This window comes from Varroa destructor, unplaced genomic scaffold (assembly GCF_002443255.2).
Source record: "Varroa destructor unplaced genomic scaffold, Vdes_3.0 BEIS01000005.1, whole genome shotgun sequence".
In the NCBI taxonomy this organism is placed as follows: domain Eukaryota; kingdom Metazoa; phylum Arthropoda; class Arachnida; order Mesostigmata; family Varroidae; genus Varroa; species Varroa destructor.
The window spans coordinates 39,267,431-39,286,109 of record NW_019211458.1 but is presented as its reverse complement, the minus strand read 5'-3'; the positions used below and the strand labels follow the sequence as shown (position 1 = coordinate 39,286,109).

General features: G+C 43.0%; 1 protein-coding gene and 1 long non-coding RNA gene across 7 annotated transcripts in view; one reads left to right on the top strand and one right to left on the bottom strand.

Annotated features, from left to right (window-relative positions):
• LOC147755675 (uncharacterized) overlaps window positions 1-18,679 on the top strand; it is a 104,273-nt gene that overhangs the window by 23,237 nt on the left and 62,357 nt on the right. The window contains exon 1 of one of the 6 annotated variants that reach the window (XM_086989947.1): window positions 9,845-9,947. The exons of the other annotated variants lie outside the window; for them this stretch is intronic. The gene's annotated coding sequence lies outside the window, so the exon portion shown is untranslated. Of the gene's footprint in view, window positions 1-9,844; window positions 9,948-18,679 lie in introns of those variants that run through there. 6 annotated transcript variants of the gene reach the window in all.
• Window positions 8,606-10,603, bottom strand: LOC147755678 (uncharacterized). The gene is made up of 2 exons (XR_015328224.1): window positions 9,806-10,603; window positions 8,606-9,509 (listed from the first exon to the last, which is right to left on the bottom strand). It is a non-coding gene; the product is annotated as an uncharacterized LOC147755678 (long non-coding RNA).

The window sequence follows — 18,679 nt, the reverse complement described above, 5'->3', positions numbered from 1 at the left end:
TGCATGATCCGTTTTCCGACAGATCGTCCCCTTCTGCGTTCCCCAACCCGCGTGGTCGGACCGCGTTACAAAGGCGTGCGCCGTTACTATATTCCCCTGCTACAGGGTAACGCTATCCTTGTTCTCATCTTTTTGAGCCCCTTGCTTATTCTTAGAGACGTGTTCGAAAGAACTTTTCCCCACTCCGTAGTCCGCTCTTTCTGCTCTCTTACAAGGTACTACGAGTTCCTTTTTTGTGTTCCTGTCCTATTTTGTCCGCTCTAGCAACTCTCTCACTGTTTTTCTCGTAGAGAATTCGAGTAGGTATAATTGAAGAAAAAGGCCGAGAAGGAAAAGACAGATGAGTTAACTTAGACCATCTCCATAAAGGACGGTATGAGCAGCAATGGGCGTTACTCGGGCTGACGTTGTCCTATGTTCCCTTCGCATCCTTTAGGAATGTCCGTCCCTCGCTCTTTTCTATTCCCCGTACGCCTCGGCGCATGCGGAAGACTATAGGGGGTAGAGTAGGTCGAACCGATCCACTCAAAAATGGTCAAGTGTTCAATTCGAACTAGCTTCATTCAGAAGGAAAAGATAAAGGGCATTTAAGTATAATATGAAACAAACGATAAGCTGGTAAGCGGTTTTAGCACACTTGTCAAACGTAGGTAGCTACCTTAGCATACGTATTAGGCATCAAGCAGCTTATATATGAAGTGATATTAACACGTATAACATGTAGAGTTTCAATACTGCTTATGTTATACAGAGGGGGCAATGAAAAGTCATTGGCTGAATTGCTATTATAGAATCGTTTTTCTAAAAAAAAGAACGCGTTTGACCGTTGTCGCCTTAGGACCTAATTGTCATAAATACGCTATTTCGATTTTATTTGGAAGATAAGTAGTAGATCAACTAGAAGCATATAGCAGACCGATGAGAATAGCTTTAGCTGCGCTATTCAGGCGTTCATGCAGGTTACAGTTACTGGTTTAAAAGATCTTTGTTTATTTCGCTCAGAAGGAAAGCTACCAAAAGCCTGAGAATGGTTTTTATGGTAGCGAAACGCAACCTCGTCAACTTCTGTCTACAATAAGGGTGCAGTTGGTCTAAATCTAGTAAATCAGCAAGTACATAGTCTAAATACGTGTGTACCAGAAAAAACGACGAATCGTTTCTCAGGCGCTTATGGTCACACCCACATTTATGTACACCTTATCATAGTTCGCCGTTGTACCCTTGTTTGTAGTAAGAACCATGCTTGTGGTGGCAAATAGATCAGCATAGTCTTTTTCGATCTCTTTAGTGCTGCTAAATGAGGTAAGAGAGGTGCTCATGTTAGACAACAGACTCCAATACAGAGCCTCGGATCTTCGCAGTTAGGGAGAGTACGCAAGCGCCCACCGCATTCGAATTTCTCGAGAAACGGCTTTTATGGCAAAATACTTTACGCGGCTCTGTTTATCTGCCAGATCTGCCGCAGAAGCTTAAATGTGATGTTAACTGTGTGGTACTCATATCTCGGGTATATTACTGGACGCTGTTGCGTGATTGCATGTAATGTATAGTGAGTCGCATCGAACGTTTTATTGTATTAATTTAAGAAGGTTCCTAACTCCCCTATACAGTTCTTGCATTTATTTTTACTTTTACGTACTGAGATTAAAAACATCATCAACATAAAACTCGTACAACTTATCCGTTTTGAAATCAAGGCCGGTACTGTCTCTCTGAAGGTCGCTACCTATTGAAAGGTCAAGTCAGTGAGGAGTCTAATCTGAAAAACGCAATGTGCAAGGATGTCCTGTTGAGTGTCCCACAGTGTTAGCACATAGGTCATATAATGGACACACGCGAGTAGTGTCCTCAGATTCACTATTGCATTATTTTTTGCACTCTTCGGCGTCTTTTCTTGCAGAGAAAATGGCCGCTCCCGTCCCATCGATTGTCTTTCACAGAGGTTTAATTAAACTATCTGTAATTTAGCACATAATAATCGTTGTAACAATAGTTTTCATGTGATATTACATCATTACAATGTAATGCCATGTACTGAGATAATAACGTAAATCTGCTATTGTCAGATTGACGCACCTTGTGAATACGGAATGGCCAGCTTGCTTTCATGAGCCAACATTTAATTCAGGCTTAAACCAATAGATGATATTTTTCTTATCACTAAAATGAGTAGACAGCACCTAGGTTACTACATCCACTAAGTGAAAATCACTGAAAAAAAAACTGTCAGGCTTTCCGCTTAAAAACAAGGCACTCTTTTTGGCATCCGGTGGTTGTGTATACGATATTCTCGCGTCTACATGAACTTCTTAATTATACCATCATAATAAGAGACTAAGCTTCTGTCTTCCAAAGCGCTGCATACATATTTTTCTGGTTGTCAATGCTGCTGGCTTCCCGTCTTTGAAAATATTTCAATAACAACGGAAAAAAAACGTGGTCATGGGTTCACTTTTGCTGCATACACTAGCATACTGAAAAATAGTCATACCAATATTAGTAAGTATCATAGAGACACTTGATATATTAATCGATACGGTGATCCGGTTGCTTTCGTCGGTGATCCAATACGTCGGGTAGAGATGCCCCACCGTGACAAATAGGGAGGTGAAGGTCCCCGAAGACTGCGCAGATGTCCAAGGCATTGTCTCGTCCCTTCTTGCTCTTCATGTATGTGTGAATAGTTCGTGGCACGACTTAAGCTGAGCGAAGAGTGCACGCCACGGCACCAAAGAGAAAAACTACGACGGTACATCGTGGCGGCTTGACTGGGGCGAGCTTGGTATAGCACACCTAACGATGATTGGAGGTAACGAGACTTTTGATAGGACGGTAAAAGTGAGTAAGCAACCAAAGGATATTGCCTACCTCGCACCAAAAGACAGAAGGCGCACAAGGAAAAAATCTCGCCCCCTCACGGTGTAGTCTTCTGTTGGTAACGGCAATATAGCTTCATTCACACGACTACGCCGCTGGTACAATAACAACATTTGGGTATCGCATTGACCGAAGAGAAAGAATCATCGATAAGTGATTTGCGCCTGCAGTTGAGCTGAGTTGGTAGCAGTTTACTGCTCTGGCAAGGTTTAGGTTTAGCGTTGCCGCAGTCATTCATTGGTAGCTCAAATAAAAAACATCTGCATCTTAGGAGGAAGCGTAAAGAACACCTTGCGACGTTCGAGTTCAATAGACCTTTAAGCTCATGTGAAGTCATATAATATCAATGAGCTCAACGTGTTCGACATACCCTGTCCACAGAAAAAAACGTGATTTCTAGTGTAGGGGCTTGTAGTTAGATTAATAGCTACACACCGTACAGCTTCTGTTAAGGTGAATCACTGTAGATATTCTATGCTATCAAAGAGGTTTTGGCCACTTATCCCTTTCAAAGGTAAAATGGTGGCCTCGTCTAATATATTATAGTAAAATGTTCAGGGCAAATGAAAATATCTATTGCAACGATTGCCCGTATGCTTTTATTAATATTGGTCAGTAAGTGCCTACGAGATAGTATATACAATTACCAAGATACTAAGCTTAAGTACCAATTGCATACGGATCAAAGTGAGGCCAAAAGATCTCAAATGTCTATTTAATAATTTTATTATTACAAAGAAAAATTGTCAATATTTCGAATTTTTTTAAATTTAAATCGCTTTTTTACAACTGGGGCACAAACTGCCCCCAGAGATCAGACAGACAATTAACAAAAGTTTATTATACACATTGTTTGTCGTCGCGCTTTTTGACAAATTCTACCTGTATATACTCGTAGGGAAACAAACACATTCGTGTTTTGTTGAGAAGATTACCGGCCTGTTTTCCGGCATCCCGACATTAAACAACCTTTTTCGTTGAAAGGTAAGAGTGAGCCAAAAGACAGTGGACGGTTGGAAATAACAGTCTTTTTTTGTAGTTGGCGTATACACGTCGTGATTTATTGTAGGCGTATGCTGATGAAAACTATAATAATATTTTTCATTGTTATTACTCAATGTTTCGTAATAATGTTTGACGTTAAATTTGAATTAGCATGTCGCCTTTTTTCTGGTCATTCTCAGCAACGTTTTGCAAGCCTTGAAGTAGGACAGAACCTAGTGGAGGCGTAGAGAGGCACTTTGTGTGTCAGTACGTAGCTGTAAAGGTGGCGGTATATTCGCGTGTTTCCATCTGACAGGCAGACTCTAATATGAGCGTTTCTCTGCGAACACACGCTGACCATGCATTTCACTAACGGCTCTCGTATACTGCTCTCCTTCCTTTTGCTCAGCATAATGTTTAAGTCGTTTTCTTTCGGTCTTCCTGTCGTCGGCGGGGGAACTCGCTTCCCATTGATGCCCGAATGGTCTACTCCCTGCTACAGGTGACCCTCAAGTGGAGAACCAAACAGAGTTCTGTCTAACGTCAACTCTCGTACACCTCACCTGTCTCCGGTCTCTCATTTTACATAAAATAGGCGTCAGTATGACAAGAATGCGACCTCACACAAACTAATTTGAATTTTGCACTGGGCCAGCTTTCTTCGGCCACTGTAACCCGTTCCTATCAGCGACTGTTTCTCATTCAAACTTCCAACCGTCATTGTACCAGCTGCTTTGATTCGTCCTTCTTTCTGCTATAACCCAACTTGTAATAGGTGTAGCAGTAGTGGCAGTGGTTCTGCCAGAGAGTTGGCAGGACGAAGGAAAGCTGAAGGGCAACGTATGTGCTTGGCCTGTAGGTCGTTTGATCTGTTGTTGGTCGTTGTAGCCCGCGAAAGGAAGCAAAAACCATGTGTGTTCGTTTCTTTAAAGGCGGGCGGGCCGATGGGCTTGCAGGCAGGCAGATGGGCCTGTGAGCACAGAGTACGGGGGAAAAACCCAGAAGCGGTATCGCGCCTGCTTGTCGCTCGGGCGATGCTTTTTTTTGGGGGGGCTGGAAGCTAAAAGGAACGTGGCCTTCGCTCATACTGTCGCTACTGCTGCTGTGTGTTCGCTGGCTGCCATTAACGTGTAATATACGTACGTCGTAGTACAGGCAAAGAAATGGGGATGAATGGGGTGGCAGCTGGGGCTTACCAAAAGGGGATACTGTCGGAATATGGTAACGGGCTGTTCGAATATAGAGGATTTAACTAAGCTAGCCGCCATGGCCACCGTCGCTAGCCCCTTGGGGCGCTATGTAACTATTCCAAGCTACCGTCGTCGTCTAATCTCACTAAAAGGCCTCCCTGTCCGCCGACGCAGCCAAGAAGAACCGCATAGCAATAGGCCCCGCGGCTTCGACTGAGTTCTGACCACCGAACGAGTCAGTGGCCTTCTAGAGTCGTTTGGAAAGGCGGTTTGTTCGTTCCTTCACTGACTCGTCTTCGCGGCGCTGCTGCTAGCGGTTAAGTGAAGGCACTGGGCCAAAGTTTGGATCGTGACACTAGGTTGGTCGCCAAACAAGTACGGACTACGCCACCGTACAACACATTGTTGTCAACATGTAGGGAGGCAATACATTCCACTTGGAGGACACCACACTTCACGTATCTACGTCGTATCACGGAGATAAACACATCAGCATGAATGAAATGGAGAACGGAAAAAGGTAGGAAAGAGAAGGTCCGGTCCGACGTCGGCGAAGACGACGAGAGGATGAAAGTGCGTATAGAAAACGGGATCAGCCGCCGTGACGACCTCAAAGTGCGCCCCAAAAAGCGGCGTGTTAAGCCGGAGTCGCAGCTGTTTCTCGACGACGTAAACATAAATTCATCGGCGTCGTCACGGCCGCGGACCAAGGGGATCCCATAGATGTATAAAGACTATGCACTGCGTTGTGCACCCTTTTTCGTCTCGAAGCAGGGTGTCTTTGACCTTCGGTTGACCTTCAGAAACGAGGGACTGCAACATTCGGGCGATCTAACGGAACAACCCGATGGTTGTGGAATTTATTTCTGGACTCCTACGGACCCGCCATGTCTTAGGCGATGCGTAGGAGCCCAGAAAACGAAGAGCCGCTAACACCAAGTGTAGTGGTGCTGCGGCTGACGGCGTCGCCGTTATCATGGCCTGATTTGCTAAACTTGGAATGGGAGCGCGCTGAGTAGCGGTTCAGCCCAGTCAACGAGCGCGTCTATCAGCTTAGCTTAAACTTTTGCGTCTTGCGTATTGTTTGTCGTTGCCCGATACGCGAAAGGACAGTGTACAGTACTACCACTATTAAGCACCGCCCAGGCAAGAATAAAACATTTGCCTAGGATTGTATTTATTTACAGGATCGTATTTTTCGAAATTATTAATATACTTGGCACCAAAATGTAAACAATTATAGCGCAAATTACACTAAAAATAGCTAAGCGTCTCGTTTCGCTGTGAAGAACATTTAACATATATCAATGTATTCGGCTTGGAATCAGCATAGCCGTGTCGATTGTTTCGTTGGTGTTTTTTCGAGCATTGAAATACTCGCAGGGCGTCTCCACGGGAAATGTTTTCGCTGTGTTAAGAGCGATGTCGTCGTTGCCATCGTTGGGTAAACCTCATTAGACTATGAACTATCAAAGAACATGTAAAGGCCAATAGATAATCTAATAAAAACTACCTTTGAACTCAATATCCTTACTAAGATATTCCTCGTGTGCTTTAACTCTAATACTATTAGTTGCAATTTGGTTTACGAGAGGCGTAGAAGTTGCTCCAACCTGTCTCCGACGCTCACGTTATTATTAAAATTTAGGAAGTTATTAAAACCTACTTTGTATAGGGTTATGAATAAAAAGTTGGACACATATAATAGATAACATCGTCTTTTAGGTTTTCTCCCACCAAAGAAGAAAGATTTATTTGTATAGTCCTGTGAGTTCGATATGAACAGTGAGTTGAACAAAAGACATAAACGGAGTAGTAAAAATTATCAATACAATCGAATGTACCTTCACTCTAAGTAACAACTATGATCAACTTATACATCTATGATAAAGCGATTAACATTTTCGTTAAAGACTGCTATTAGTGTAAAGCTGTTCTAGTCTTTCTGGTTCATAAATGAGAAATATTTATGCAACATAACCTAGGTATATCACTATTGCTGACGTCAACGAATTAATCGTGTCCTGAAGTTGAGTTACGATACTCTGCGCCTCAGACCTTCCCATTCTCAAGCACCGTACAACTCACCTACATGATGCTACCACGCATACAATGTTCGACCTTATCGAATGTATCATTACACTCGCGATACCCCCATACTCGGAACGAGTTACCAAGTTTGGTATGAACAACAGAGTAATAGGAGTCGACAAAGCTTCAAGTGCTATCATTTTCTTCCGTGCCACCCTTGATATTGTCGCGCTTCGTTTCTGAAACCCTTACTTGTTCAGGAATACACCAGAACTCCGTTCTTCTTTCGTTGAACTGTACGAACGCCAACGTCGCCAGCTCGGCAGATCGGGCAACGTGACTCAGACCTGGTCACGTACGTACGACTTGCCCGATTCACTAGTTCCGCTGGGGCACATCCATGAAGGAGATATGGCAAAGCGATGATACGTCGAGTGATAACATAGGTGGATTCTTCGGACGGACGAAGAAGAGATTACACCGTGCCGTTGTCTCGCCCTGACGAACGTCGAGTTTATGAAGATTGACACAAAACAAGCAAACGCGCACCAATGTGTCCTCATCGTCAGAAATAAGAAGAGCTTGCGCGGTAGAAAGGCGTCGTTATCCAGAGAACAAGTTGCTTTATAACTGCTCCCCAGCAAATCGCAAAAAAAGGTGCCATGAAACGATGCAGAACTGCATATCAAGTATTTATTAGCTTAATCGGTCTTAACGAGAAAGGAATGGGTTTCCAGTTAGAACAACGCACGCGTATAGTTGAAAGCTCTGCGTTTCTGGTACTGTAAGTGAATCCGGTAGCTTGCAGACCTTTGCCTTATCCCACTCCTTGGTCTAAGACATTGCCTATTTGTTCCTTACCTCCTAAGTATTAGAGCACGCTATTGTTCTACATTACAATTTCAACTGTGATCCCATATTTTCGCTACGTCAAACTTCCGTTCGCTTGCTTGTCCCTATTAGAACTTACAATGGGGTCACAAATTAGTAGGTATGTATATTCGTCGCACTCGCCCTGACTACTATTAGTTTTGGTAACAGGATCAGTGTATAAAAAGGTTCGTATTCTTCCTTTTATTCGATTTTGCAATAGCTACCTGGCGGGCTCGAAATTGAACGTTGTTCTTTATCGATATAATTTATCAGTCAAATGTCCTTTACCACAGCTATAGACATTTTATTATCAATACTAAAGTGATTATCGATATCCTTGCTACCACCAACGACGCATATAGCATTTCCCTGCTCTACAAACTACACGACGTTATGACTAGAGAATGTTCGATGTATACGGTCACTGCTGTTCATTTGGATCACTTTGGTTAATTTTTTTTCTATGACAGGCCTGTCGTTCAGCATTGGTAAGCCTCGTCCTGTTATTGCTACAATTGAGTATATTTACTGTGGCCATCGTTATTACTCGTTTATTATCGATTGCGTAATTTTATCATTTGCCTTTTTCTTTATTATTATTATTATTAATTAACTGCAACATACTCTTACCTAAAGAAAAACAAACGATCTATGGTAGATCCATCGCCAGCAGAAGGTGGGACGCATAAATTGCCAATTTATGTAGCAGTTGTCCTTCATTACTAATTAGTGATAGGTAGCGTTCGAGTTTACCATGTAGCCGTCGGATAATTTATCCTACAATGCTTCGCGTATTCATCGTGCGTCTTACGATCGAGTGTTTCATCGAAAATTCTATGAAAATTTGATTTGCTCGACACTGTTCGTCTACACCCGGGGACACTCTGGTATGCTTATTAATGCGATCGACGCGAGACTTCACTCATTGCAACACAGCATCTTATAATATATACAGCCCATCTTATTGTATGCTACAAGAACAAGACGGATGTCCAGCGAAAATTTGCCAGCATCACTAGTATCGCCGTTGTTGTCATGTGTGGTACCATTGCGAAGACCATTCATTACTTAGGTCCATCTGTTACTATATATCAATATATTTATCTCTATAAATCATACTAAATGCTTGTGTACGATATTTCTCATCGATTTCCGCCCGTCATGATCGCCGTCAGCGTCAGCCACTACCGCGATGATTTTTTTCCTAATACGTTTCATAACTGCGAATAAGAGCGATAACATTTTCTAATTTCGAATAGGCCACATGCATGAATGCACGAATCAACGGACGTACGGACGCCGCAGCAGCAGCAGCGGCAGCAGCTAAACCTTCGGATGTGCGTCCGCCGGTAAACACGATGAGAGGCAACAGCGAGCCAGGTAGTACGGACAGGCGATAATGGGTACGTCGTTGCTGGTTGACTATATATATTATAGACAGACGCGCTTGCCTGTCTCTTTATTGCCATATTGATGACACTGCGTCACACTTTGGCGTCCGCGGGCCCCTGCTGTGGGTGGTAGGCGGTGGTACAGATGTGACCGCTTTTTCTGCTGTAAAAAAAGGACGCGTTTATGTAGAACCGGCAACAATCAGCAGTAAATGAGTGGTGAAGGGCTCTTTCAATCGATTGATCTAGGTGTTATGAGTGTTCGGTACCGTGTGTCGCTCTTCAAAGCGAGCTAACTAGCTGTTTTGGTTGCTGTCTATTATCGCACTAGCATTAAGGCCACATTTGCTAGTCTTGCTGGTGTCGTTGATCTTCTTTCCCAGTGGCCGTAGACGATGACGCTGGTGGCTGCCTGTGTTTAACAGTGATAATATACTAGTTGTTGAAAATGTACTTTACCTTTTGCTTCTTTATCATTCTTTTTTCGTTCGTTGTTAAGTTTCATTGTCGTTAGCGGGGCGAGAGGACACCTTATCAAAGACCACCGTCCGGGAAGTTTTGTCGAGACGGCAGAACGTACTGCTGCTATGATAGGCAAAAGGTATGCTATAGATAAAAGGACTATGACAGTCCAATGAGTTTTCGCCCTTTTATAGCTTCTCCCTGGTATGGCTGTGGAAGCTCAGCCAAAAGTACGTTTCTTGGTCTAATTTTGCTCATACTGGAGACGTATGACGTTGCCGATTCTTAGCGGCATTAGATTGTGGTCAAGCGCCCTTTCGGCGCTTAAAGACAGCGCGGTATAGCACTAGGTACCACATTGAAATGCGTAGCCTGTTTCACAAAACGCGTCAATCACTGGGATATAATCGAGTTAACTTATCATCGGTCTGTGACGCGAGCAGCTAATGTCCTTACCAGATCTGTAGATCAAAACAAAAACTTAAAAATGTTTCAAGTTCAGTACTGTCTTACGTAACCGTTGTCTCAGACGTCAGAATGATATTTGTGAGCACCGCTTCTAGTGTGTGTACGATATATCTGCTCACTTGCAGCGTAGCCCGGGAAGGTTGCACTTCATATTTAGTTCGTCAAGTGAATTCTCAAGTACCCGTCTCCAATCGATTAAGTAGTTTTTGTTTCTGATTAATTAAAGGTAATATTGGTAAGAGATGTCCCATCTTTCTACAGGAAAAAAGAAGAAGAAGAAAATGTTTGGCCAGATCCGATCTTTCGTGGCGGCGTTCTTAAATAATATCCCGCTAACCATGTCCTAAACTATGCACAAATCTAACCAATTGATTGTTATTCCAGAAACAATAACACTTTATAATCACGATCAGAAGAGGCTTTCCGTCCAGTTCTATCACTCATTCAGGTCGTTTTTATTGACGGTCGCGTACATAAATTTCTACACACGCACGCACCGTTTGCGACGGGGCTTAGTATAATTAATTCTTCTGTGTTACTAGAAAAAAGAATTACAGCAGTGACAGCATCAGAGTCATCGAAAAAAACCAGCACCTATCATATAATATGTACTGCGTAAGACAAAGTCGCTAAGACTAGCGACGTTGGTAGTTCGAGTTTCAAAAAAATACGCCGCAGGAAGACAGCGGCGGGGAACACGAACGCGCTGGCGATAACACCTATGACGACAGGAAAGATGAAGTAAAATGCCAAAGCGAATCGCCGAAATCGGGGAAATTACCTTTGAGTCTGCGAACCCCTGATCATTATCACGGCTACCAGAGACAGATCGATACGAGATAAAACGCGAATAGTGCTTGTCGTTGTTGATGGCGGCAGCAGCAAGAGCAATGGGACGCGATCATAGAAACAGACAGACGGTAGGATAATCGTTATCCGGGTAGACACAGACACATTCAGACGGACGTTGGCCTGATGGTCCGTCTGCTTGTCGGACAAGCTTAGGCCAAGTAGCGGACCGGCGCCAATCAACCGCCTAGTAACTGATGACGGCAAGGCAAGTCGCGACAATACAAGCGGATGTAACAACTGTAGCTGCGAATCACCTATGTGTCAAGCTTAACAGCACCACGAAAACGGCGGAACTGAACTGAAGTCGTAAACCATTGTGACTTTGACAGCATCAGTAACAGCAGCAGCAGCAGCAATAGCTGAAGCGTATCACAGTAATAACCGCAGTGGCCATCGAGAGTACCGCGACGAATGAGCACCAAACGAAAAGCGAACAAGCAACGACAGCAGCAACCGTAGTAGGACCGATTCGGGACTCCCTGTCCGCTTTGGCGTGTCGGGAGTTTGTACGGTAGCAGCGCCCTTCACGACAACAGGCTACAATGTAAGCAGGTAACAAGCGTTCAGCTGAAGACGCTATTGATGCTACGGTTGCAATGAAGATACGGTAGTAGCAGCAGTGGCGACCATATAGGAGACGTAACTAATCAAAACGAACTGCTGGCCGATAGATGGGTTACTGTAAATAACCCAATAATTGCATTTATGAAACTGTAGTGTTTTATAGGGAAAATGTCAATGGAAAAAGGCTTTTCTGTTCGTTGCTGGCTACACCTGCATTTTGCTGTGTTGCTTTTAGCAACATTGTTCGAACTGTTTTTCCAAGTACCGCCTATGTTACTTCGACAGAAATAGACAGTTACGGTTGGTATACTTATTTGATGGAAATTACAGATGAACGTACTCATAAAAATGGTGTTGGTAACACCAAAAAAAATGCGGTAAGTTCGACCTTGGTCAACAAGACGTGTGGTACAATGCAAAAGTCGCGTTCGAAATTTGTAATCAAAGCTCACTGATGGAAAAAATAGGAGCGCGGCCTAAGGCCAACAAGTACGAACATTTCTAATTAATTTAAGCGTTGCGAAAATTTCTTCATTAAAAAAAAAAATGATCCCAATTCAGTAGTGGTAACTGGCGTCTTCTGGATAAAAACTTACAGCTGAGAATATGCTTTCGTCTATGTCTAAATTAATTTGATGATTTAAATAAGGTCAATACAAGCCGTTCCTGGTAGATGCTCTTATATTTTTTGTTAATATAAGGTTTCTCGTACTGAACTTAAGACTTTATAGACTACATGTTTAGTTTATAGACTCACGGTTCTATCTGATGATAAGGCCAAATATAAACGAATTAAAAACTGCTTTGAGTGAGTTGACGGATGGCTTGAGGAACATATAAAAAGACAATACAAACCCAGAAGCAGGTTAGCAGGACATCCTTGAACCCGTCCCTTCAACAGCTAGTAAGAATCGAGGAGCATTGTCTGAGTGCCTATTGCTATGCGTATTTGATCTGGCGACCTGTGAGTAATTAGCTTCACTATTTAATGTCGCGTCCGAACGAAAGGGCAGTCAACCCACTTTAAAAGAAATTTGAAAATCGTTTAAGCTTTGACCTTCCTATTGACAGCAGACTTTGTTTCTATCTGCTGACGAACGCTGTAAAGCCTTCGCAATTCGATTGGTTCAGCCAGCCGTGAAATCTCGACCAAGAGGCTGTACATCCCAAAAGAAGACTTATTGAACTGACATAACTGTCTCTTCCGGACTGAGGCCCTTGCGACAAGAACCGCGTGCTCTTCTATAGATTTACTTGTATCTCAGTGAGCAAATATTCTTGAACAATGTTGATACAGGGTCAGAGTAGTAGCAAAAATCAAACCTTCCATAACAATTATAGTCTTAGCTCACGTTGCTTGCAACTGCTAAAGGTAGCATAGTTACTCATGAAAAAATCTCACCATGGTGATCCTGTGTCTGCATGGGGCTCTAGGACAAACAGTATTTTTTGAATCGAGGCTGCTTGTCACTGCTCTCGCAATTAATCTCAGTAATACGGGTAGTCATTTTATACTTCAACGTGCATACAGGATGCGATTTGCGATGGTTCATAGGCATAGCGTTTTGACAAGAGAACGGTTAAATTTGGCCTAATTGTTTATCGGCGCTATTTTCTGACATAATAATTTGACCATCATGGGTAGAGCACTGCGATTCATCGAAATATCGTTGCAGAGATATCGTCAGTCTAAACCGAGTCCAACAATCATCAGTGCACCTAACAAACGTTGACGCCTACGCTACATTTACGCTAACGAAGATGGCTGACGTTAATGTAAGGTAGGCTCAGGTGCATTGACGGAAATTCGAGTTATCCCAAACAGCGTTTGTGTTGTCATCGTTGTATGGCAAAGCCATGTTATAAAAGGATGCTTTGGTAGATACTCCTTTTAAAACTTCACTTCTTTCGGAGAGCGACGCAAGCCATTGCCTCGTAGAAATCTTATGCATATATATACTTTTGTTTGTAGTACACTACTATGTCCATTATACCAGAACTTCAAAATATAGAACGAATTAAATAGAAATACATATCTAACTATACAAAGATTTACATGCAAATTTCTGTATTATTAAACACCTACACAAAATGCTTCTGCTATTTGGCAATTTATCATATATACGTTTGTTTAGTTACTTTACTGACTAATGCATCAGATGTGCTATTCCATGTAAAACAATGTTACTCTCCTATCGTTTCGTCCGGAAGCTCGCGCAAGGCTGCCTATTACGTGTGTGTGTGTTTGTCCGAATTTCGAATGTCCGTTTTCTGTTATCGAATGCGCGCAGTTGATTCAATTTGTTGAAAGTTTCCTTTGTTTTAAGGACAAGCTGCACCCATCGTGGACGACAAGATATGGCCTGGCGAAATGGATCAATTTAAGGGAAGCAGAAAAGGAATCAAGAAAACGTCGAAACACGCGATCACTTCTCGTCACAGCAATTCATGGAAGATACACTGGAATCACGCGTGTAGCCTCTGTTACGGCTGCTGACTGCCATACTCTATCGTATCAGATTCACACGAGGACGCGGCGTGTCCTGACGTATGTTGGTGTCTACGTAACCCTGGCAAGCAAGTCGCTGCGCTGAACGCGCGTCACCCATTCGTACGTGAAATGTCCCTTGACGGCCAAGCGCTATATCCTCATATCCAACTCGTTTTTCTCATGGTATATTTTCCAACTGAATTCTTCAGTCAGAGCCTCAGTCATTTTCATCGCCGAAGGGCGAAGAACTGCTGGTCTACAGAGTTCAGCAGCAGTCCGCTTACGAATATGCGATTTATATTTCGGCTCTGCTTGCTGTATTGTTCTAGTAGCCCTTTGCTGTGTTCCGTTCATCGCCATTGCCTCTTCGGTGGGGCAACCAACCTTTGACCAGCAGCCGCGGGTCCGTGCGAGCTCGTAGACATAGCATCAGCAGCGATCGAGGCAGCCTGCGGCCTCCTCTTTTCCATCAGACAACGCGGACCCGATTTTCTGCTGCTGCGTCCGCCGCTGTCACGGTCGCCACCAACTCCCTTGAGTTGCCGTAAAACGCTCTCTGTATCTCTTTAGGCATCCGCTCGTGCATTGGCCTACCTCCCCTCGCCATTCCATCTGGTATGGGGTTTGCGCAGTTCTTATCATTGCTGCCGCCGCTGCCGTAACTCGTAGATGCCGCAGTGTAGTAGTCGTCGTCTTAGTAGTCGTACTAGCGGTAGTAGTCGCAGCCGTAGTAGTCGTAGATGCCGCCGCGCTTCTTCAATTTGTCTGAGAGCATTTGCTCAAGCGGGCGTATTCGACTGTTTGTGCACGATTGCCCTCATGCGCCTTTGAAAATGGACTGACGATCTCCCGGAAGCGGAGTGCGGTTGGGAGACGGAAGACTGAACGACAAGGAGCGAGAAAAAGGATCGAGCTGTTCATAATAGCAAGTAGAATGTTGGGAGGTATAGGTCGGTGCGCTGTCTGCATTGTTATGGAGTAGCAGTTTCGTACGCTCACGCGAAGAAAAAGTTCCGCGCCACGAGCTAGGCTCGCCAGATTACATATGAACCCAACACTATATATATGGAAAAGGACAATGAGACAATTCATATTCATTTCTGAAAAAAGCTATATCGTTTTCTCAATATTTATTGAAAATGCACTTTTTTTTTACTAATAACGTATATTGAAAAAAAAAATTGTTTGCGCTGGCTTTTCTTAATTGTTAGAAGGAGATGTGCTTCTTTTTTTGGGCCGAATTTAGCTAGCGTATTACAGCAGGCTGCAGTAGGGCTTTTCGAAAATCTCGTTCTTATTTAGCTTCAGAGGTTCTATATTAACCATGATGCGAACAGCTTCTGTCACACAAAGCGTGCATGAATATATATAGCGATGAACGTGGTTGCGCTATGTTTGGTGAGCCACGGTGATCGTGGCTACCTTTTCCCTGTTTCTTTTGCGGACAGGGTGTTTTTCGGCTGCTTGGAATCGATGTTCTTGTTATTCGCGAAAGCTAAGCAAAATACAAGTAGCACAGGCCATGGTGAGTTCTCTCGAGGGCCTCGAGGCCTTTCCGTTGTGTGCTCTGGTCTGCGTCTATGCTGGTCTGTCTGTGTCTATGTGAGGGTGTATTGAAGGGAGCCCGATTTTCGTTGTGTTCAGCTAAGTGGCCGCTAGAAGTCACGTCTTCGGATCTTCATCGCCCAGCCATCGGCAAGAAAGCGAAATCTCGTAGAGCTGACGCCAAGAAACGGAGGCGATATTAGACGACGATGGCGAAGGTGGGTGAAAGTGAGTTGCCGGTAAAGTTGTCGTTGCCAAGGGTAGTACTACTACTTTTGCTGCTGCTTGAAGATCAGGCGTGTCCAGGCTTCTAGGGTGAGGAAGTGGGGACTAGTTTGGTACGCATAGTACTTTCTGGGTAGCTCCCTTGAGTTAGCAATAGCCGCATAAGTGGACGATAGAGACTACACGGATAGACTTTTCAGCTTGGCCCTCAAAGTAACCCGACTAACCTGCGAGGCTCGTTCCGCGTAAAGCGCGGGGCGGGGCGCGGGATGAGGGGCACTAGAGGGTGGATGCATGCTGGAGTAGAGCGAGGGAAAGCTAAAAAGTCAAGGCCTTTCTGCTGTCAAATATGTATGAAGTATCTCTGAGACTACGCCAAGTATAAATGTAAGCGTACCGTATCTAGCAAAAACAAGAAGTAAATGTTTACATACAGTCGAAGAGTAACGGTTGAATAATTCAATTGTCTGCAGTAGCGGCAATATATTATTGTAGTTGATCGCCTTTGTGAGATTTCTGACCATTCTAGTTCTGCTGTACGTACGTTTTCTTAGCGTGCAGAAGAGAACGGAATATTGTCACTGCGGAACAAAGCCAACTCCTAAATGTTAACGGCGATCCCGCCTACGCGAGTAAATTATATTTTTTTTCTTAGTATACTGCTGTGCTCACTGTGCATCTTACCGCATGCCATTGTTAACTACTAGTCGAGTTTGCCTGATAGAATTTGAGACGTCTTTCGATTTGAGACAGACGCGCCTTAATGTATACCTATGTATACCTGACTTCGTACATTTTGTAGAAGTGGGTGGAGGCGCTGCTGCATGCTCCTGAGATTACGACTGTTGTTGTTGTTGTTGTTTGAACGTTAGCCGTATTAAAATGCTAATTATATGTAGTAGAGTTTCGTCCGACGACAAAACGCAACATAGAACGTTTGCACTAGAAATTGACGCGAATTAATCCAACGCAAGGAAACGTGAAATATGCACGTACGCCCCAGTTGGGAAACTCAACTTTCTCCATTTTAAGTTAGACTCCCAGAGGGCGTTCGCAAAACTAGCGATTCCGACTGGCACTTGTTTGGTCACGAAATCTGTGACTAAAAACTTCAACCTTCGAACAATGTTGACCTCTCGCGTAAATATAAAATCCAACTTACGTTTACAAGGGGAAACCTGCCGAAAGCGTAGGAAATCATCCTTAATCTCACTTCAACGAAATACGCTACCATCATCGCCATGTGACATGAAGCCAATGATATATTTACAAATGAAGCACCTGGATGAAGGTTTTGTTTCAATTAAACTTGTCGCATAATTGTGTGGGCAATTGTGTGTGCCTTGAAATACATTTCGTAACAACAAGATTAATTTGGCTTCACTAGATATAAATATTTCTTTTTCAGAAAAGCTTAAATATACACAAAGTAAACTGGGCCTAATAAGATCCGTTTTTACCCATGCTGATCTCTCAAATGAACGTAAGTGACAAACATTCACCATTCGATGGAGTTTTACGAGTCATCATATATTTTCAATGACAAAATGAACAAAACAAAAATCTCCAGCAAGAAATTTGAAATCCAGTATATCTGAACGTCCGGTTTTAATATCAGTGATCAACTTAAACATGGATCTGAAAAAAATACTTTGGGATCACAGTCGGACCGAGCTCTACAGAAGCATATATTCTGAACGAAGCGTACACGAAATCACAGTCATAAACACACCGAGCATGAAAAACATATACACTCACTACTAAAAAAAAATGACAAAGTCAGTAAAGTCTTAAAGAAAATAATTTCTAAAAAACGTCTTCTGGCATATGGAAAGGAAAAAACTATTCAGGGTATTACATAATGAGCTATTAAGCTGTTATTCTCGGGACTAATGATGCCGAAATTCGGAGTGCTCAACTATCAATCAAACAAAAATCAAGCCTAAACAATATATATTATTTGTTTTAGCCAGCAGAAATCATTAACAGCATGTAAACAATATAGGTACGTGGGGTATAAAACTCCACACGGGCTACTCCGTAACGAATGACATCTTGAATTTAAAGCGCCTTCTAGCAGTTATTTGACTAAATGTTTGTACGTGTCCAAAAATTCTCCTACAGTAGGCCATGATGGAAGAGCGAACCGAATGATAAAAAGAAACAATAACTTTTTTGCTTGTGCGGTTTAGTCTATGTTTTTAACGAGGCATTAAAAAAAAAACAAATAATTACTTCTATCCACAATGGCCGAGATCTGGCCTTTAGCGATCTTCAACCAACATGAATTCGTTCTTTCTTTAGCAAATTACGGAAGATCCTAAATTGTCAGTTAACCTGATTTATAAAGAGATTATTAACAAAAACTACTATGTATTCAGGATAGATCAGACTATGGAAAACGGTACGGTACTTCTCAAAAACTTGCTTGGTCGAGCAAAATAAGAAACAGCAACTTTGACTTTGCAATATCTGAGCATTCGGTGGTATTAGTAAAAAGCTCTTAGTCATCAAGGTATTTTTCTTTGGCCCATATAATAACTGACCCAGAAAACCTACTACTGGCTCGTACTTAGGTAGTAGCGAGTACAAATAATGGCGTGAGGTTTTGTCAAGGGCTTCCGTGAAGTTCGGTTATTTATGTAAATGACCTGTATAAGGTCTTATTGGTACTGAGATTGCGAAGTTCACTGATGATACGCGCATCCGTACCACAGTTGAGGCAA